Source organism: Dendrobium catenatum, unplaced genomic scaffold (genome assembly GCF_001605985.2).
Source record: "Dendrobium catenatum unplaced genomic scaffold, ASM160598v2 fragScaff_scaffold_1446, whole genome shotgun sequence".
NCBI lineage: Eukaryota > Viridiplantae > Streptophyta > Magnoliopsida > Asparagales > Orchidaceae > Dendrobium > Dendrobium catenatum.
In genome coordinates, this window is record NW_021319908.1 from 394,509 (window position 1) to 404,587 (window position 10,079).

A 10,079-nucleotide genomic window follows, 5' to 3' on the forward strand; every position below is an offset into this window, starting at 1 on the left:
GAAACAAAGGAGATTGTAAACTATCTGGATTCTGATTGGTTAAAGAGTTGGAATATCTTTGTATTAAAAGAGCATTGAGAAAATGTACTTTAGCTGACTATAATGAAGTCATTAGTAGAGTTTAAAACAAGCTTAATGTATGAGGTAAAAGAAATCTCTCACTGCTAATAAATAAGGCTTTCCCAACACTTCTTCTAACCAAAAGCAGCGGTTTAAACACCTGCAAAATTATTCACAGCGGTTTAAAATCTGCTGCATACCCGCCGCATATGTTCGCTGGTAAGGCTTTAGCAGCGCTTTTTAGTAGGTGTTAAAACCACTACTAAAAGGTAAGACTGATTAAAAAAATAAAATGAAAAAAATTTAATTTTCTGATTAAATAATACATAAGTAATGTCAAATGGATACTTCAATATAATTGTAACAACGATAAGGAAGTGCAATAGAGGCAGCTACAACTTATACCAAATCTTATCAATATATTATGATCATCAAGCATTGAAGCTTATTAAATGTTCCAATACAAAAATTCCTTCTTCCTTGGACTCCTTCAGGGTGACTTATAACCTGGCCGAAATGGAGTATTTTGTCTCATGGTGTAATGATATGGTTTCGAGTGTTTACTTTCAGAGAGGTGCAGCCACTTAAGCCATGATAAGTTCAAATTCATCTCTGAGCATCTGCAGCACCTTCCTTCTAGCAATTGTAAATTGGGAACCGCACGAATGCATGCCCTCTAGTCATAAACTGCCAAAGCAAAGTATTCATGTAATATATTAGCGATTGAAGGTAGCTGCATGATAAAAAAAGAGAAAAAAAAAAGGAAAAAGGTGAAGTCAGTTGCATCTACAAAATTTTGCTGCAGCTCCAGGTAAATCACAGCCATAGCAAATGAGTCCGTGGGTAATGCTAGCTTAATAGATTCTAACTTACTCAGTCTAATAATGCTTAAAAAAGGATGGCTAAGTAAGTTTAAATCATTCCACCATTGAACTGTGTTGAGTAAGAAAACATCCTAATCAATTATACTTCAAAACCGAATCATTAGCTATTCTAAATAAGCTGAGTAAGTTTAGTATTGAAACTTCTTATTGAGTTGGTGCTCTTACTGCAAAAATGCGGACCAGTGTCAATATATAATGCCAAGATTACCACAAAAGATATAAACTTAATTCCATGAATGGTATCAATCATGCATTCCCCGATGATGTCAACAACAGTTGATGCCATAAACTAAAATGGAATTTTATAGTAAGATGTGCAAGGAGAGGAATAGGGCTATGAAAAGCAATTATGATATTTATTGCTGGCCAGGAATATGGCCGCGGCAATCCTTAGGCTTCTCAGCGTAAAGAAAGACAACTTGAAGTCTTGAACCATACTGCTCCTTAGAACCAAGCTAGAGAAGGTAGCTCACGAACAGCAACAAAGGGTGATTATCTAGCAATCTTAAAATGCAAGACCCTATTATTCAAATAGAAATAAGGGATTTCATATTGTCACATATAATATTGAACAGTTAAAACTTTACAAAGCCACCACAGTATGTTTGATTAGGTATAAAGAACATACAAATTAGCAGAAAATTTTAGTGAGGATGAATAAAGATTTTAATCAATTCAAAACATTAGAATACTGTTATCAAATTATTTAAGAAGTCATAACGAAACTGATATACCCATCATATATTCATATCATACAACATTCTGATATTAGTTAAGGTTTGATTGCCACCATTACTACATACACAAGCCTCACAAGCATATCAAGATACCATAAGCATGCACAAAATGCAAGGCATACATCATTTTCTACACAATAAATTGCGAGTAACAACGATCTTTACCAGAAAGAATAATGGCTTGAGCAACTCGCTGTTCATATCATATGCCCAGAAAATAAAGCTTATACACATACTAAAATGGATCTCTCTTATCAAACCATAGAAATAAGAATGTTATCTATTGAAAACAAAGCATTAAGCACATGATATCCTCACAAGAAAATTACCTGCCCAAAATTGTGGCACACCGCATAGCATAATGTATAATATAACTCCAACACTCCAAACATAAATTTCTTGTCCATAATTACGCCTCAGAACCTCCGGTGTCATGTAATAAGGACTTCCAACAATCTTGGTAAATTGTTCACCTATTCATTAATCAGAAGAAAATAAATCAGAAAAGGGAAAAAATATCACTTTTCACCATGATGCCTAGCTCTCAATGCACCAGCACAATATGCATAAACACTGTATCATGTTCGAATTCATGGTAAAATTAGCAGAAAAAAAAAAACTCGATAAAACAAAGCACAACCTAGAGTATTCCTTATTAATTCTGAGTTCTTCTCTTCCGCCAAACGAAAAAGCCAACAAACTGATCAATCTAGACAAAAGAAATCTGCTCCCTTTAATCTCAAACTTCAATCATCATCTATCCATGGATTAATCACTTCCCCCAATTAACCCTATTAAACCCTAGAAACTAAACTTATCAGAAACTGGAACAAAAAAAAAAATCTAGAAATAGGAACCACCTTCACCGGCGGCGTCGACTTCTCCCTATCTTCCTCTATATGCACAACATATTTACAAATTTAGCCGAAGAAATTCGTGGAAGGAAGGAAAAATGGCAACCTTCGCGGCGAGTTAGCATCTGTCGCGGTGGTTGCTTCCGCTCAAACAGAAAATGCCGAGGAAGGAGTCTGGCTAGGGCTTGAGGAGGCGGGATTTCGTATCCGACGGGAAGGCACGTCGTCGAAGGAGGCGAAGAAGCTTTTTGGCTACTCGTTCTAAACTCCACCCATTACACGAAGGCGGTGAAAGGCAAAAGGGCTGCAAGCGAACCAAACGTTCTACGAGCTACTCGTTGTTCTGTTCGATTAAAGCTCGTTTGTGATTGTTTAATTAACTAAACAAACAAACTTGAACAGTATTTTAAATACTCGATTCTTAAATAAACAAACTTGAAAACTAATGTGTTCGACTCATTTATGTTTGCGAACAACATCATTTGAAGTTCGTGAACAAGCTCGACATTAAGCTCGATTCGTGTTCGATTTTGAACTCGTGAATAAGCTCGATACAAATAATTAATATTTGCATACAGACTTAATAAATATAAATAATCATTGCCTTTGTTACATAGACAATTGCTTTTATTATAAATGTGTTTGTTCATAAATATGTTCATGAACGCGTTTGTTTGATAGTTAGAAAAAAATTGTTAAATATGTTCGCGAACGAACATGAACTGAACATGAACCGAACATGAACACTTATTAATTTAAATGAACCAAACATGAACACAAACAATAAAGCTCGAACAAACATGAACCAAACTTGAACAAGATAATATTAAATGAACACAAATATGAACACTCACATAGTCGGCTTGGCTCGGTTCGTTTGCAGCCCTAGGCAAAAGAGCAGTGGAGAGGAGCTAGAGAGGAAGAGTCGGAAAATTTGAACTTGTTTTATGTGAATTTAGGTTAAAACCAGTGTATGCTTCTACTAAAACATTAATTTTTTAGTAGTGTCTCTCTTGCTAAAATACTTTAATTAAATCATCCTTTTTATCTTGGCCAAATTTTATTTTGCTCACTCGCTGATTCCAGAAGGTTTTTTGTAAGAACTAGATAGATAAAATGTGTCATCAATTCTTATGGCATAAGAATCATGGGAAGCAAGGGATCTACTAAGTTTTTGGGAGGTACTTTGTCGTCCAAAGTCTATGGGAGGATTGGGTTTTCTTGCAGATAGCACATCAATAGGCCCTTTAATAGCGAGATTTTCTTGACAATTCATTCAATAGCCCAATTATCTTTTAAATAGGAATCTTAGAGCTAAATATGTAACTATTTTTAAAAATACAAATATTAATATAAACACTTCTAATGTTTGGCGCATTATGTGGGATGGAGCCAAATTTTTGTTTCCTTTGTTATGATGGAGAATTTCCTATGGATAAAAGATAAATGTTTTGAAATATCTATGGATTCTGGATAAGAAGATGGATAGTTGGCTGTCGATGTTCGATCATACTAGTCTTCATGATTTAACTGTTTCAAATCTATTGAATGAAGAAGGTCAGTGGAATGATGCAGTTCTGAAACAATTTTTTGGGCCTAATTTAATACAGCAAATTGTTGACCTCAACAGCTAACACAAAAAAAAAAAAGAGTAAAATAAAAAAATCATCAAAATGATTACCTGTTAAGCCCATCCCGATCTCCTACGCAAAATCTTCTGAACAGGCCGCCTCTACAGTACTCCGCAGTTCTGCGATTTGGCACCGTTTTAGAGTTGCCGCCCATTCCCTCGTGCGTTAACGCTATTAAAGGGAGAACAGACGGAGCCCTCAACCTCTCTCCACGCTCGACTCCATACACGACCCAAAGCCTCTGCTCTCTGCTTCTCTACGTTAAAGCTGCGATCCCAACTCCTACTTCTCCGATCCACTTCGACGCCTCATCCGACCAATTCTCGTCCCCTCCTATATCCATATAGTCACAAGCCGAGAGAGAGAGAGAGAGAGAGAGAGATGAGAGATCAACCTACCTGAAGCTTTCCTCTCCTTCTTTTGCCGACGCCTTCGGCGGCCTCCCCTTTCTCTCGGTTCCGAAGTCACAACATTCTGATCGGGAGTGACAACAGGAGCCGGCAAGCTTTTTTTTTTTTTTTTTTTTTTTTTTTTTTTTTTTTTTTTTTTGAGAAGAGCATAAAGCAGATTCTATAAAATGAAAAAGCAAGGAATTGTAAAAAAGTTCCTAACGAATACAGTCATCACATTGGCGAGGCTAAACACATGGTGGAAGCAAAGAGCCAAAGTAAGGTGGATGGAAGAAGGAGTGCAATTCAACTTTTTTTCTTGACTTTGCCAATGCTCGTCGAAGTTCCAATTGGATTCATCACATCAAGATGGTAGATGGAGTTATTACAGAGGATGAAGCAGAAATTCAAAAAACTTTTATTGATTTTTTGAAGGCTAAATGGCAACATAGGAATTACAATTTAAGTGGGTGGTCGAAACCTGCTACAGTCATTAGTGAGGTTGATAGATCTTCTCTAGAAGCCGATTTTACAAAAGAAGAGCTGCAGCTGGTTGTGGAGCAATCGGAGAGGAAATTTTCCCCAGGGCAAGATGGAATTACGTTCTCATTTATAAAAGACTTTTGGAGCGTGGTCAAGGAAGACGTGTGGAATGCGGCAGTTCACTTCTTCAAGTCAGGGTTGATGGACAAATCCTGGAAAGAAACTTTAATTGCCTTAATTCCAAAGATCAAAAGTCCTCAAGAACCTACTAATTTCAGACCTATTAGTCTTTGTATGACTATTTACAAAATAGTTGCTAAAGTGCTCTCTAATAGATTGGAGAAAGTTATTCACAAGATAGTCTCGGTGGATCAGGAGGCTTTTGTCAGAGGACGTTCACTGTCAGATCATGTTGCATCATTAGTGGGCAAAGCTTCATTTAGTACTCTCCACCAGAAATTATCACTTCTGCCACAAAGTTTTATATTCTTCAGCCACTTCCAATCTGCCTTGTCAATTGGTTTAACTACATTTCTATCAGCAACCATTGTAGTAATTGATCTCCCGATTCCATGTGAATGAATTCCACTTGGTCTTCAATCAGATCCGAATTAATATTAATCATGCAGATTAATTCCATCAAATCCTTGCCGAAATACTTTCTCAATTCTGGAATACACCAATGGTTGCCTGAAATAAACTTGTCCAATCTCAAATCATCAGCCAAATCTTCTTGGGAGTTCACATATGTAGGCCATTTGTTCAAGCTTTTGTCCCATATCCATACATCTTCAAAGACATCAATAGAGTGACCATTTGAAACCTTCCATCTCACTATACTTCTCAAGGATCTTCCTCCATCTTTGATTATTTTCCACGCTGCAGAATTTGATTTAATTTTGTTTTCAGACTCCCAACAAGAGCCATACTTTGGGAACAAAAATTTATGTAATAAGGAGTCATCATCTTTTATGTACTTCCAAGCAAGTTTAGCTCTAAGAGGGCCCATTTTTTTTAATAAAGAATGTATACCTCTGCCACCTAGATCCACAAGATCACACAACTTCTTCCAGCTAACATAGTGCAAACCGTGAACTTCATTAGATTTATCCCAAATGAAATTTCTACATAATTTCTCCACCTCTTGAACAATAGACTTGGGAACTAAGGAAGCAGTAGAGTGAAATAAAGGAATAGAAAGAATCACATGTTTAACCAATGTAATTCTTCCTGCTAATGAAATGTATTTGATTCCCCAATTATTCAGTTTCTTCAAAATTTTTTCCAATATGAATTGGAAATCAGTCTTAGACAACCTCTTTAAAGCCAATTTAGTTCCCAAGTAATTGAATTCCTTAACTTCTTCAAACCCCAAGATGTCTTTAATTTTTCTTTTCTTCATATTAGATACCGCTTTCCCAAAAAGCATGCCAGATTTACTGATATTCACCATTTGACGTGTCCATCACAGTATTTATTCACTATACCTTTAATGGATTTCACATTCTTGATTTTAGCTTCAACAAAGAAGATAACGTCATCGGCATATAGTAAGTGTGAAATCCTTGTGCCTTTATTGCTAACCAGAACTCCAAATTCATCCTTTCCTTTAATAGCATTGGAAAGAAGCTGAGAACATAAAATGAAAAGGTAAGGAGACAAGGGACACCCTTGTCTAAATCCGCATCTGGCTTTAATCCAATTGGAGGGAGATCCATTAATTAAAATAGAGAAATCAGGCTCCTGCACACATTCTAGAATAAGCTTTGAGAAGAATTCAGGAAAACCAAAATAAGAAAGAATTTTTTGAAGAGTTGCCCATCCCATAGAATCGTATGCTTGTTCCATGTCTAATTTGATAGACACCAACCCTTTGGAATCTTTAGAGAATCTGAACTTATGAATATGCTAATGAGCAATTAAAATATGATCTTGAAGAGATCTCCCTCTAATGAAGGCAGCTTGTTCAGGAGATATAAGCTTCAGAACAATGTCTTTCATTCTATTAAGAAGAATTTTGGAAGCTATTTTGTACACTGTATTACATAAACTAATAGGCCATAGTTATTAGCATAAGTTGGATTTATAACTTTAGGAATCAGAATAATCAAAGTCTTTTTTCAATCCTTATTCATAGAAGCGGTTTCAAAAAATTCTTTCATAGCTTCCCAAACATCAGTTTTAATTATAGGCCAATAGCTTTTAATAAACGAGTAAGAAATATCGTCGATACCAGGAGAAGAACAACCCTTGATGTCTCTGATAGCAATTTCAACTTCTTCTAAACTGAAATCTTTGTTTAAAAGTTCATTATCTACCTCGTCCAGAACAGTGTTAGATTCTGGCCAACCTTCAAGAGTGCTCCTTCTATCACACCATTAGTCTTTGAAGAATTTAACCAAAATGCCTTCAATTTGGTCCTGATTATCCACCATAGTCCCGTCAACATCCTTGATGCTATGAATATGATTACTGTTTCTTCTTGCACTGGCCATTGTGTGAAAAAATTTTGTATTTTGGTCTCCTTGTTCAATCCATCTAACTTTGGATCTTTGTCTCCACCAAGAGTTTAGTCGGGCCAAAGTAGAATTGAGTTCATTAATTTTAAATTTCATAAGAGAATAATCATCCATAGAAAGCATACCATATTCTGATTCTTTGATTTGAAGCAAAAGAATTTCTTCCTTAAGCAATTCCTTCATTTGATTTAGCTCTTTGTGCATAGCCTTATTCCAAAAGAATAAGGAGTTGAGTGTCCTCTTGAACTTGTAATTAAGAATTTCTGCTGGTTTACCTGAATCTCTTCTCCTCCAAGCCTTTTCCACAACCGTAAAAGCTGCTGGATAGGAAGCCCACACTTTCTCGAATTTTAAGGTTCTTTTAATCTTATTAGGAACAATAGAGAAATCCAAGAGAACTGGACAGTGGTCAGATGCAATTCTGGGAAGATGTTTAACAAACATCTGATTATTCCAGTTAATGGTTGTAGCATAGACCAAAATACGATCTAATCTTTCCATAATACGTTCATATCCTTTTTTATTATTACTCCATGTCATTCTAGGACTAGTGAACTTGAGCTCATGGAGATCATTGGAAGACATAAAGTAATTCATCTCTCTTGGACCCAAAGAGAAGGTGAATTTTCTACCTCCAATCTTATCTTCTTTAGCCAAAATGCAGTTATAATCTCCAACTATCACCAAAGACAAATCTTTGGTGATATGGTTCTCCAAGCCATTCCAGACAAATCTTTGGTGATATGTGTTGCAATTCTCCATATCCCTTTATTATGGATATCCAAATCACCTATGATGTATTGAGATGAAGACTCAATTATGTTAAAATTTGCTTGATCACTTCTCCATTGGACAAGAATGCCTCCTGATAATCCTGAAGACGGAACAAAACTGAAATTCCAACCTCTGCCAATCAGAGATTCTACTTCCTTATTCTCAATAGAAACCAATTTAGTTTCCAAAATCCCCACAAACATAACATTATGATTTTTTACTACCTCCTTGAGGTAGAGAGAAGCATTCTTTTTCTTGGCACCTCTACAATTTCAAAAAGGGAAGGAATTCATTTTTGGATCAGAGGGGACAGAACTCCCCCTTTCACCTTGGTATCTTCTTAATTATTCCGGGTCCTTAACTTAAGGCTGATTGGTCCCAAACTCCTAAGCTGCTTAATACCTTTCTTCTTCACTGAAGAAGATAAAACTTTGCAATCTTTAGTTGCTGCTTCAAAAGCTTCTGACTGAATGTTACCCCGATCTTTTGGTTGTAATGCTTCCTCGTATATTTCACCTTCCTCTATCATTTCTCCCAGAATATCGAAACTGTTAACTGAGTTTGTAATTTTGCCATAAGACATCACTCCTGAAATGGTACCCACTACGGCTGAACATATTTCAACATTATTATTGGAATTATTAACAACCTTTTCATCTTTCTGATTCAAGATAAAAGAATCATGAGGATTTTGTTTGTTCAAATTATTCCCAGAAGATTCCATTAATGAACTGCTTGTAATAGCAACTCCAACTACTTCAAATGCTCTCCCCTCAGAACTGGTATTTGCCTTTGTTAAAACCTTGCCCCCAGGTGCTTTCTTATGGAACTTCTTAGCTTTGTAATCTACATGAATCCAAGGACCATAGCCATCTTCTATGCCTTTATCAACAGTTTCCTGATTTTCAGAATCCCTGCTAGTATTTTCATTCCCTATTTTGCCTTTATCAGTTTGAATTGCAGGGCCTGTAATAGCTTCTTTTGAATTAAAATTTTTCAAACACTCCTTCAAGTGGCCAAGTTTGCCGCAGTTGAAACAGAAAGTTGGAAGCCTTTCATACTCAATGCTTTGATAAAATTTGCCAAGTTCTCCTTCAACCCATACACCCATAGGAAGCTTCTCATCGAGTTTGATCCTGACACAAACTCTAGCGAACTCCCTTCTAGACCACTGGAACATATTGCCATCTATCAAATAAGAAACCCCTATCATTGAAGCAATTCTGCAAACATTCACTTCATCCCAGCATTGAAGAGGTAGATTTGGCATACGGATCCAAATAGGAGCAGTGAGACCTTTAAGTGAAGTAGGAGAAAAACTCGCTGACCACCTGTCCATACACACTATGTTTCCATTAACATACCAGGGACCTGATGTAGTAATTTCTTCCAAAGCTTCTTGATTTTCAAAAGCACAAAGCACCCATCCGAACCCAAGTTGGGTTAAATGGAAATTACCATATTTGGACCACTGTCTTCTTAATTCAATGCTAATGACATTGAAAGGAATGTTATTCCCAAATATCTTAATCACCAGTGATTTATTCAGTCTCTTAGAATTTTCAGGTTCTTTTTCAACATGAAGTTTCACTGCACCTTCTTCATTTACAAAATTATCTCCAAAATTAATCTCAGAGACTTTGATATCCTTCTTCTTCCAGATATTAGGTCCCAGTTTTCCAAAAACCGGAATGACGCTTGCTGCATTGTTGATTTGATTGCAATTCCCAAGATCTCCATATTCACAT

General features: G+C 36.2%; 1 long non-coding RNA gene across 1 annotated transcript; it reads right to left on the bottom strand.

Annotated features, from left to right (window-relative positions):
- Positions 1 to 353: 353 nt before the first annotated feature.
- LOC114580968 lies at positions 354 to 4,722 on the bottom strand. The gene is made up of 4 exons (XR_003702762.1): positions 4,565 to 4,722; positions 4,217 to 4,499; positions 2,011 to 2,154; positions 354 to 747 (listed from the first exon to the last, which is right to left on the bottom strand). It is a non-coding gene; the product is annotated as an uncharacterized LOC114580968 (long non-coding RNA).
- Positions 4,723 to 10,079: the final 5,357 nt, after the last annotated feature.